Source organism: Schistocerca americana, chromosome X, assembly GCF_021461395.2.
Source record: "Schistocerca americana isolate TAMUIC-IGC-003095 chromosome X, iqSchAmer2.1, whole genome shotgun sequence".
NCBI classification, from domain to species: Eukaryota; Metazoa; Arthropoda; class Insecta; order Orthoptera; family Acrididae; genus Schistocerca; species Schistocerca americana.
In genome coordinates, this window is record NC_060130.1 from 18130892 (window position 1) to 18141985 (window position 11094).

Consider the following 11094-nt stretch of genomic DNA (forward strand, 5'->3'; position numbering starts at 1 on the left):
TTAAGTACAAGAACACTGACTCTTCTTACTGACTATGATTTGAACCATTCCTGTGACACTAGTTATAGATTCCGATGCTTCACTTCAGGTTTACTGTATCCTTCTGACCTACGTATTGACTAAGAATCACAGAAATTGCATCGGAATTAAATACAAAAGACACAATGCTGAATTAAGTACAAGAAGACTGACTCTTCTTACTGCCTATGTTTTGAACCATTCCTGTGACACTAGTTATAGACTCTGATGCTTCACTCCAGGTTTACTGTATCCCTCTGACCTTCTTATTGACGATGAAACACTGAAATTGCATCGGAATTAAATACAAAAGGCGCAATGCCGAATTAAGTACAAGAAGACTGACTCTTCTTACTGTCTATGTTTTGAACCATTCCTGTGACACTAGTTATAGACTCCGATGCTTCACTCCAGGTTTACTGTATCCCTTGGACCTTCTTATTGACGATGAAACACAGAAATTGCATAGGAATTAAAAACAAAAGGCACAATGCCGACTTAAGTACAAAAATACTGACTCATCTTACTGTCTATGTTTTGAACCGTCCCTGTGACACTAGTTATAGATTCCGATGCTTTACTCCAGGTTTACTGTATCATCTGGACCTTCTTATTGACGATGAAACACATAAATTGCATCGAAATTAAATACAAAAGGCACAATGCCGACTTAAGTACAAGAACACTGACTCTTCTTACTGACTATGTTTTGAACCATTCCTGTGACACTAGTTATAGTTTCCGATGCTTCACTTCAGGTTTACTGTATCCTTCTGACCTTCTTATTGACTAAGAATCACAGAAATTGCATCGGAATTAAATACAAAAGACACAATGCCGAATTAAGTACAAGAAGACTGACTCTTCTTACTGCCTATGCTTTGAACCATTCCTGTGACACTAGTTACAGACTCTGATGCTTCACTCCAGGTTTACTGTATCCCTCTGACCTTCTTATTGACGATGAAACACTGAAATTGCATCGGAATTAAATACAATAGGCACAATGCCGACATAAGTACAAGAAGACTGACTCTTCCTACTGTCTATGTTTGAACCATTCCTGTGACACTAGTTATAGATTCCGATGCATCACACCAGGTTTACTGTGTCCCTTGGACCCTCTTATTGACGATGAAACACAGAAATTGCATCGGAATTAAATACAATAGGCACAATGCCGACTTAAGTACAAGAAAAGTGACTCTTGCTACTGTCTATGTTTTGAACCATTCCGGTGACACTAGTTATGGATTCCGATGCTTAGCTTCAGGATTACTGTATCCCTCTGACCTTCATAGTGACGATGAAACACAGAAATTGCATCGGAATTAAATACAAAAAGCACACTGCCGACTTAAGCACAAGAATACTGACTCATCTTACTGTCTATGTTTTGAACCGTCCCTGTGATTGTAGTTATAGATTCCGATGCTTCACTCTAGGTTTAATGTATCCCTTGGACCTTCTTATTGACGATGAAACACAGAAATTGCATCGGAATTAAATACAAATGGCACAATGCCGACTTAAGTACAACAAGACTGACTCTTCTTACTGACATTGTTATAAACCATTCCTGTGACACTAATTGATTCCGATGCTTCACTTCAGGCTTACAGTATCCCTCTGACCTTCTTATTGACGATGAAACACAGAAATTGCATCGGAATTAAATATAAAAGGCGCAATGCCGAATTAAGTACAAGACGACTGACTCTTCTTACTGCCTATGTTTTGAACCGTTCCTGTGACACTAGTTATAGACTCCGATGTTTCACTCCAGGTTTACTGTATCCCTTAGACCTTCTTATTGGCGATGAAACACAGAAGTTACATCGGAATTAAATACAAAAGGCACAAAGCCGACCTAAGTACAAAAATACTGACTCATCTTACTGTCTATGTTATGAACCGTCCCTGTGCCACTAGTTATAGATTCCGATGCTTTACTCCAGGTTTACTGTATCCCTTGGACCTTCTTATTGACGATGAAACACAGAAATTGCATCGAAATTAAATACAAAAGGCATAATGCCGACTTAAGTACAAGAAGACTGACTCTTCTTACTGACTATGTTTTGAACCATTCCTGTAACACTAGTTATAGATTCCGATGCTTCACTTCAGGTTTACTGTATCCCTCTGACCTTCTTATTGACTAAGAATCACAGAAATTGCATCGGAATTAAATACGAAAGGCACAATGCCGAATTAAGTACAAGAAGACTGACTCTTCTCACTGCCTATGTTTTGAACCATTCCTGTGACACTAGTAATAGACTCCGATGCTTCACTCCAGGTTTACTGTATCCCTCTGACCTTCTTATTGACGTTAAACACAGAAACTGCATCGGAATTAAATACAGAATGCACAAAGCCGACTTAACTACAAGAAGAGTGACTCTTCTTACTGACTATGCTTTGAACCATTCCTGTGACACTAGTTATAGATTCAGATGCTTAACTTCAGAATTACTGTATCCTTCTGACCTTCTTATTGACTAAGAATCACAGAAATTGCATCGGAATTAAATACAAAAGACACAATGTCGAATTAAGTACAAGAAGACTGACTCTTCTTACTGCCTGTGTTTTGAACCATTCCTGTGACACTAGTTATAGACTCTGATGCTTCACTCCAGGTTTACTGTATTCCTCTGACCTTCTTATTGACGATGAAACACTGAAATTGCATCGGAATTAAATACAATAGGCACAATGCCGACATAAGTACAAGAAGACTGACTCTTCCTACTGTCTATGTTTGAACCATTCCTGTGACACTAGTTATAGATTCCGATGGTTCACACCAGGTTTACTGTGTTCCTTGGACCCTCTTATTGACGATGAAACACAGAAATAGCATCGGAATTAAATACAATAGGCACAATGCCGACTTAAGTACAAGAAGAGTGACTCTTGCTACTGTCTATGCTTTGAACCATTCCTGTGACACTAGTTATAGACTCCGATGCTTCACTTCAGGTTTACTGTATCCCTTGGACTTCGTATTGACGATGAAACACAGAAATTTCATCGGAATTAAATACAAAAGGCACAATACTGACATAAGTACAAGAAGACAGACTCTTCTTACTGACTATGTTTCGAACCATTCCTGTGACACTAGTCATAGATTCCGATGCTTAACTTCAGGATTACTGTATCCCTTGGACCTTCTTATTGACGATTAAACACAGAAATTGAATCGGAATTAAGTACAAAAGGCAAAATGCCGACTTAAGTACAAGAAGACTGACTCTTCTTACTGACTATGTTTTGAACCATTCGTGTGACTCTAGTTATAGATTCCGATGCTTCACTCCAGGTTTACTGTATCCCTCTGACCTTCTTATTGACGATGAAACACAGAAATTGCATCTGAATTAAATACAAAAGGCACCACACCGACTTAAGTACGAGAAGACTGACTCTTCTTACTGTCTATGTTTTAGAACCATTCCTGTGACACTAGTTATAGATTCCGATGCTTCAATTCAGGTCTACTGTATCCCTTGGACATTCTTATTGACGATGAAACACAGAAATTGCATCGGAATTAAATACATGAGGCCCAATGCCGACTTAAGTACAAGAAGACTAACTCTTCTTACTGTCTATGTTTTGAACCATTCCTGTGACTCTAGTTATAGATTCCGATGCTTCACTTCAGGTTTACGGTATCCTCTTACCTTTTTGACGACGAAACACAGAAATTGCAACAGAATTAAATACAAAATTCACTATGCCGACTTAAGTACAAGAAGACTGACTCTTCTTACTGACTATGTTTTGAACCATTCCTGTGACACTAGTTATAGAGTCCGATGGTTCACTTCAAGTTTACTGTATCCCTTGGACCTTCTTATTGACGATGAAACATAGAAATTGCATCGGAATTAAATACAGAAGGCACAAAACCGACTTAACTACACGAAGACTGACTCTTCTTACTGACTATGCTTCGAACCATTCCTGTGACACTAGTTATAGATTCCGATGCTTAACTTCAGGATTACTGTATCCCTTGGACCTTCTTATTGACGATGAAACATAGAAATTGCATCTGAATTAGATACAAAAGGCACCACACCGACTTAAGTACAAGAAGACTGACTCTTCTTACTGTCTATGTTTTAGAACCATTCCTGTGACACTAGTTATAGATTCCGATGCTTCAATTCAGGTCTACTGTATCCCTTGGACCTTCTTATTGACGATGAAACACAGAAATTGCATCGGAATTAAATACATGAGGCCCAATGCCGACTTAAGTACAAGAAGACTAACTCTTCTTACTGTCTATGTTTTGAACCATTCCTGTGACTCTAGTTATAGATTCCGATGCTTCACTTCAGGTTTACGGTATCCTCTGACCTTATTGACGACGAAACACAGAAATTGCAACAGAATTAAATACAAAAGGCACTATGCCGACTTAAGTACAAGAAGACTGACTCTTCTTACTGACTATGTTTTGAACCATTCCTGTGACACTAGTTATAGAGTCCGATGGTTCACTTCAAGTTTACTGTATCCCTTGGACCTTCTTATTGACGATGAAACATAGAAATTGCATCGGAATTAAATACAGAAGGCACAAAACCGACTTAACTACAAGAAGACTGACTCTTCTTACTGACTATGCTTCGAACCATTCCTGTGACACTAGTTATAGATTCCGATGCCTAACTTCAGGATTACTGTATCCCTCTGACCTTCATAGTGACGATGAAACACAGAAATTGCATCGGAATTAAATACAAAAAGCACAATGCCGACTTAAGTACAAGAATACTGACTCATCTTACTGTCTATGTTTTGAACCGTCCCTGTGACACTAGTTATAGATTCCGATGCTTTACTCCAGGTTTACTGTATCCCTTGGACCTTCTTATTGACGATGAAACACAGAAGTTGCATCGAAATTACATACAAATGGCACAATGCCGACTTAAGTACAACAAGACTGACTCTTCTTACTGACATTGTTATAAACCATTCCTGTGACACTAATTGATTCCGATGCTTCACTTCAGGCTTACAGTATCCCTCTGACCTTCTTATTGACGATGAAACACAGAAATTGCATCGGAATTAAATACAAAAGGCGCAATGCCGAATTAAGTACAAGACGACTGACTCTTCTTACTGCCTATGTTTTGAACCATTCCTGTGACACTAGTTATAGACTCCGATGCTTCACTCCAGGTTTACTGTATCCCTTAGACCTTCTTATTGACGATGAAACACAGAAGTTGCATCGGAATTAAATACAAAATTCACAATGCCGACTTAAGTACAAGAATACTGACTCATTTTACTGTCTATGTTATGAACCGTCCCTGTGACACTAGTTATAGATTCCGATGCTTTACTCCAGGTTTACTGTATCCCTTGGACCTTCTTATTGACGATGAAACACAGATATTGCTTCGAAATTAAATACAAAAGGCATAATGCCGACTTAAGTACAAGAAGACTGACTCTTCTTATTGACTATGTTTTGAACCATTCCTGTGACACTAGTTATAGATTCCGATGCTTCACTTCAGGTTTACTGTATCCCTCTGACCTTCTTAGTGACTAAGAATCACAGAAATTGCATCGGAATTAAATACGAAAAGCACAATGCCGAATTAAGTACAAGAAGACTGACTCTTCTTGCTGCCTATGTTTTGAACCATTCCTGTGACACTAGTAATAGACTCCGATGCTTCACTCCAGGTTTACTGTATCCCTCTGACCTTCTTATTGACGATGAAACACTGAAATTGCATCGGAATTAAATACAATAGGCACAATGGCGACTTAAGTACAAGAAGAGTGACTCTTGCTACTGTCTATGTTTTGAACCATTCCTGTGACACTAGTTATAGATTGCGATGCTTCACTTCAGGTTTACTGTATCCCTTGGACCTTCGTATTGACGATGAAACACAGAAATTTCATCGGAATTAAAAAGAAAAGGCACAATACCGACATAAGTACAAGAAGACTGACTCTTCTTACTGACTATGTTTTGAACCATTCCTGTGACACTAGTCATGGATTCCGATGCTTAACTTCAGGTTTACTGTATCCCTTGGACCTTCTTATTGAAGATTAAACACAGAAATTACATCGGAATTAAGTACAAAAGGCACAAGCCGACTTGAGTACAAGAAAACTGACTCTTCTTACTGACTATGTTTTGAACCATTCTTATGACATTAGCTATAGATTCCGATGCTTCACCTCAGGTTTACTGTATCCCTTACACATTCTTATTGACGATGAAACACAGAAATAGCATCGGAATTAAATACAAAAGGAACAATGCCGACTTAAATACAAGAAGACTGACTCTTCTTACTGTCTATGTTTTGAACCATTCGTGTGACTCTAGCTATAGATTCCGATGCTTCACTTCAGGTTTACTGTATCCCTCTCACCTTCTTATTGACGATGAAACACAGAAATTGCATCGGAATTAAATACAAAAGGCACCATACCGACTTAAGTACAAGAAGACAGACTCTTCTTACTGTCTATGTTTTAGAACCATTCCTGTGATACTAGTTATAGATTACAATGTTTCAATTCAGGTCTACTGTATCCCTTGGACCTTCTTATTGACGATGAAACACAGAAATTGCATCGGAATTAAATACAAGAGGCACAATGCCGACTTAAGTACAAGAAGACTGACTCTTCTTACTGACTATGTTTTGAACCTTTCCTGTGACACTAGTTATAGAGTCCGATGGTTCACTTCAGGTTTACTGTATCCCTTGGACCTTCTTATTAACGATAAACACAGAAACTGCATCGGAATTAAATACAGAAGACACAAAGCCGACTTAACTACAAGAAGACTGACTCCTCTTACTGACTATGCTTTTAACCATTCCTGTGACACTAGTTATAGATTCCGATGCTTAACTTCAGGATTACTGTATCCCTCTGACCTTCATAGTGACGTTGATACACAGAATTTGCATCGGAATTAAATACAAAAAGGACAATGCCGAGTTAAGTACAAGAATACTGACTCATCTTACTGTCTCTGTTTTGAACCGCCCCTGTGACTGTAGTTATAGATTCCGATGCTTCACTCCAGGTTTAATGTATCCCTTGGACCTTCTTATTGACGATGAAGCACAGAAATTGCATCGGAATTAAATACAAAAGGCACAATGCCGACTTAAGTACAAGAAGACTGACTCTTCTTACTGACTATGTTTTGAACCATTCTTGAGACATTAGCTATAGATTCCGATGCTTCACCTCAGGTTTACTGTTTCCCTTACACCTTCTTATTGACGATGAAACACAGAAATAGCATCGGAATTAAATACAAAAGGAACAATGCCGACTTAAGTACAAGAAGACTGACTCTTCTTACTGTCTATGTTTTGAACCATTCGTGTGACTCTAGTTATAGATTCCGATGCTTCATTTCAGGTTTACTGTATCCCATGGACCCTCGTATTGACGATGAAACACAGAAATTTCATCGGAATCAAATACAAAACGCACAATACCGACATAAGTACACGAAGACTGACTCTTCTTACTGACTGTGTTTTGAACCATTCCTGTGACACTAGTCATAGATTCCGATGCTTAACTTCAGGTTTACTGTATGCCTCTGAGCTTCTTATTGACGATGAAACACAGAAATTGCATCGGAATTAAATACAAAAGGCATAATGCCGACTTAAGTACAAGAACACTGACTCTTCTTACTGACTATGATTTGAACCATTCCTGTGACACTAGTTATAGATTCCGATGCTTCACTTCAGGTTTACTGTATCCTTCTGACCTACGTATTGACTAAGAATCACAGAAATTGCATCGGAATTAAATACAAAAGACACAATGCTGAATTAAGTACAAGAAGACTGACTCTTCTTACTGCCTATGTTTTGAACCATTCCTGTGACACTAGTTATAGACTCTGATGCTTCACTCCAGGTTTACTGTATCCCTCTGACCTTCTTATTGACGATGAAACACTGAAATTGCATCGGAATTAAATACAAAAGGCGCAATGCCGAATTAAGTACAAGAAGACTGACTCTTCTTACTGTCTATGTTTTGAACCATTCCTGTGACACTAGTTATAGACTCCGATGCTTCACTCCAGGTTTACTGTATCCCTTGGACCTTCTTATTGACGATGAAACACAGAAATTGCATAGGAATTAAAAACAAAAGGCACAATGCCGACTTAAGTACAAAAATACTGACTCATCTTACTGCCTATGTTTTGAACCGTCCCTGTGACACTAGTTATAGATTCCGATGCTTTACTCCAGGTTTACTGTATCCCTTGGACCTTCTTATTGACGATGAAACACAGAAATTGCATCGAAATTAAATACAAAAGGCATAATGCCGACTTAAGTACAAGAACACTGACTCTTCTTACTGACTATGATTTGAACCATTCCTGTGACACTAGTTATAGATTCCGATGCTTCACTTCAGGTTTACTGTATCCTTCTGACCTACGTATTGACTAAGAATCACAGAAATTGCATCGGAATTAAATACAAAAGACACAATGCTGAATTAAGTACAAGAAGACTGACTCTTCTTACTGCCTATGTTTTGAACCATTCCTGTGACACTAGTTATAGACTCTGATGCTTCACTCCAGGTTTACTGTATCCCTCTGACCTTCTTATTGACGATGAAACACTGAAATTGCATCGGAATTAAATACAAAAGGCGCAATGCCGAATTAAGTACAAGAAGACTGACTCTTCTTACTGTCTATGTTTTGAACCATTCCTGTGACACTAGTTATAGACTCCGATGCTTCACTCCAGGTTTACTGTATCCCTTGGACCTTCTTATTGACGATGAAACACAGAAATTGCATAGGAATTAAAAACAAAAGGCACAATGCCGACTTAAGTACAAAAATACTGACTCATCTTACTGTCTCTGTTTTGAACCGCCCCTGTGACTGTAGTTATAGATTCCGATGCTTCACTCCAGGTTTAATGTATCCCTTGGACCTTCTTATTGACGATGAAGCACAGAAATTGCATCGGAATTAAATACAAAAGGCACAATGCCGACTTAAGTACAAGAAGACTGACTCTTCTTACTGACTATGTTTTGAACCATTCTTGAGACATTAGCTATAGATTCCGATGCTTCACCTCAGGTTTACTGTTTCCCTTACACCTTCTTATTGACGATGAAACACAGAAATAGCAAAGGAATTAAATACAAAAGGAACAATGCCGACTTAAGTACAAGAAGACTGACTCTTCTTACTGTCTATGTTTTGAACCATTCGTGTGACTCTAGTTATAGATTCCGATGCTTCATTTCAGGTTTACTGTATCCCATGGACCCTCGTATTGACGATGAAACACAGAAATTTCATCGGAATCAAATACAAAACGCACAATACCGACATAAGTACACGAAGACTGACTCTTCTTACTGACTGTGTTTTGAACCATTCCTGTGACACTAGTCATAGATTCCGATGCTTAACTTCAGGTTTACTGTATGCCTCTGAGCTTCTTATTGACGATGAAACACAGAAATTGCATCGGAATTAAATACAAAAGGCATAATGCCGACTTAAGTACAAGAACACTGACTCTTCTTACTGACTATGATTTGAACCATTCCTGTGACACTAGTTATAGATTCCGATGCTTCACTTCAGGTTTACTGTATCCTTCTGACCTACGTATTGACTAAGAATCACAGAAATTGCATCGGAATTAAATACAAAAGACACAATGCTGAATTAAGTACAAGAAGACTGACTCTTCTTACTGCCTATGTTTTGAACCATTCCTGTGACACTAGTTATAGACTCTGATGCTTCACTCCAGGTTTACTGTATCCCTCTGACCTTCTTATTGACGATGAAACACTGAAATTGCATCGGAATTAAATACAAAAGGCGCAATGCCGAATTAAGTACAAGAAGACTGACTCTTCTTACTGTCTATGTTTTGAACCATTCCTGTGACACTAGTTATAGACTCCGATGCTTCACTCCAGGTTTACTGTATCCCTTGGACCTTCTTATTGACGATGAAACACAGAAATTGCATAGGAATTAAAAACAGAAGGCACAATGCCGACTTAAGTACAAAAATACTGACTCATCTTACTGCCTATGTTTTGAACCGTCCCTGTGACACTAGTTATAGATTCCGATGCTTTACTCCAGGTTTACTGTATCCCTTGGACCTTCTTATTGACGATGAAACACAGAAATTGCATCGAAATTAAATACAAAAGGCATAATGCCGACTTAAGTACAAGAACACTGACTCTTCTTACTGACTATGATTTGAACCATTCCTGTGACACTAGTTATAGATTCCGATGCTTCACTTCAGGTTTACTGTATCCTTCTGACCTACGTATTGACTAAGAATCACAGAAATTGCATCGGAATTAAATACAAAAGACACAATGCTGAATTAAGTACAAGAAGACTGACTCTTCTTACTGCCTATGTTTTGAACCATTCCTGTGACACTAGTTATAGACTCTGATGCTTCACTCCAGGTTTACTGTATCCCTCTGACCTTCTTATTGACGATGAAACACTGAAATTGCATCGGAATTAAATACAAAAGGCGCAATGCCGAATTAAGTACAAGAAGACTGACTCTTCTTACTGTCTATGTTTTGAACCATTCCTGTGACACTAGTTATAGACTCCGATGCTTCACTCCAGGTTTACTGTATCCCTTGGACCTTCTTATTGACGATGAAACACAGAAATTGCATAGGAATTAAAAACAAAAGGCACAATGCCGACTTAAGTACAAAAATACTGACTCATCTTACTGTCTGTGTTTTGAACCGCCCCTGTGACTGTAGTTATAGATTCCGATGCTTCACTCCAGGTTTAATGTATCCCTTGGACCTTCTTATTGACGATGAAGCACAGAAATTGCATCGGAATTAAATACAAAAGGCACAATGCCGACTTAAGTACAAGAAGACTGACTCTTCTTACTGACTATGTTTTGAACCATTCTTGAGACATTAGCTATAGATTCCGATGCTTCACCTCAGGTTTACTGTTTCCCT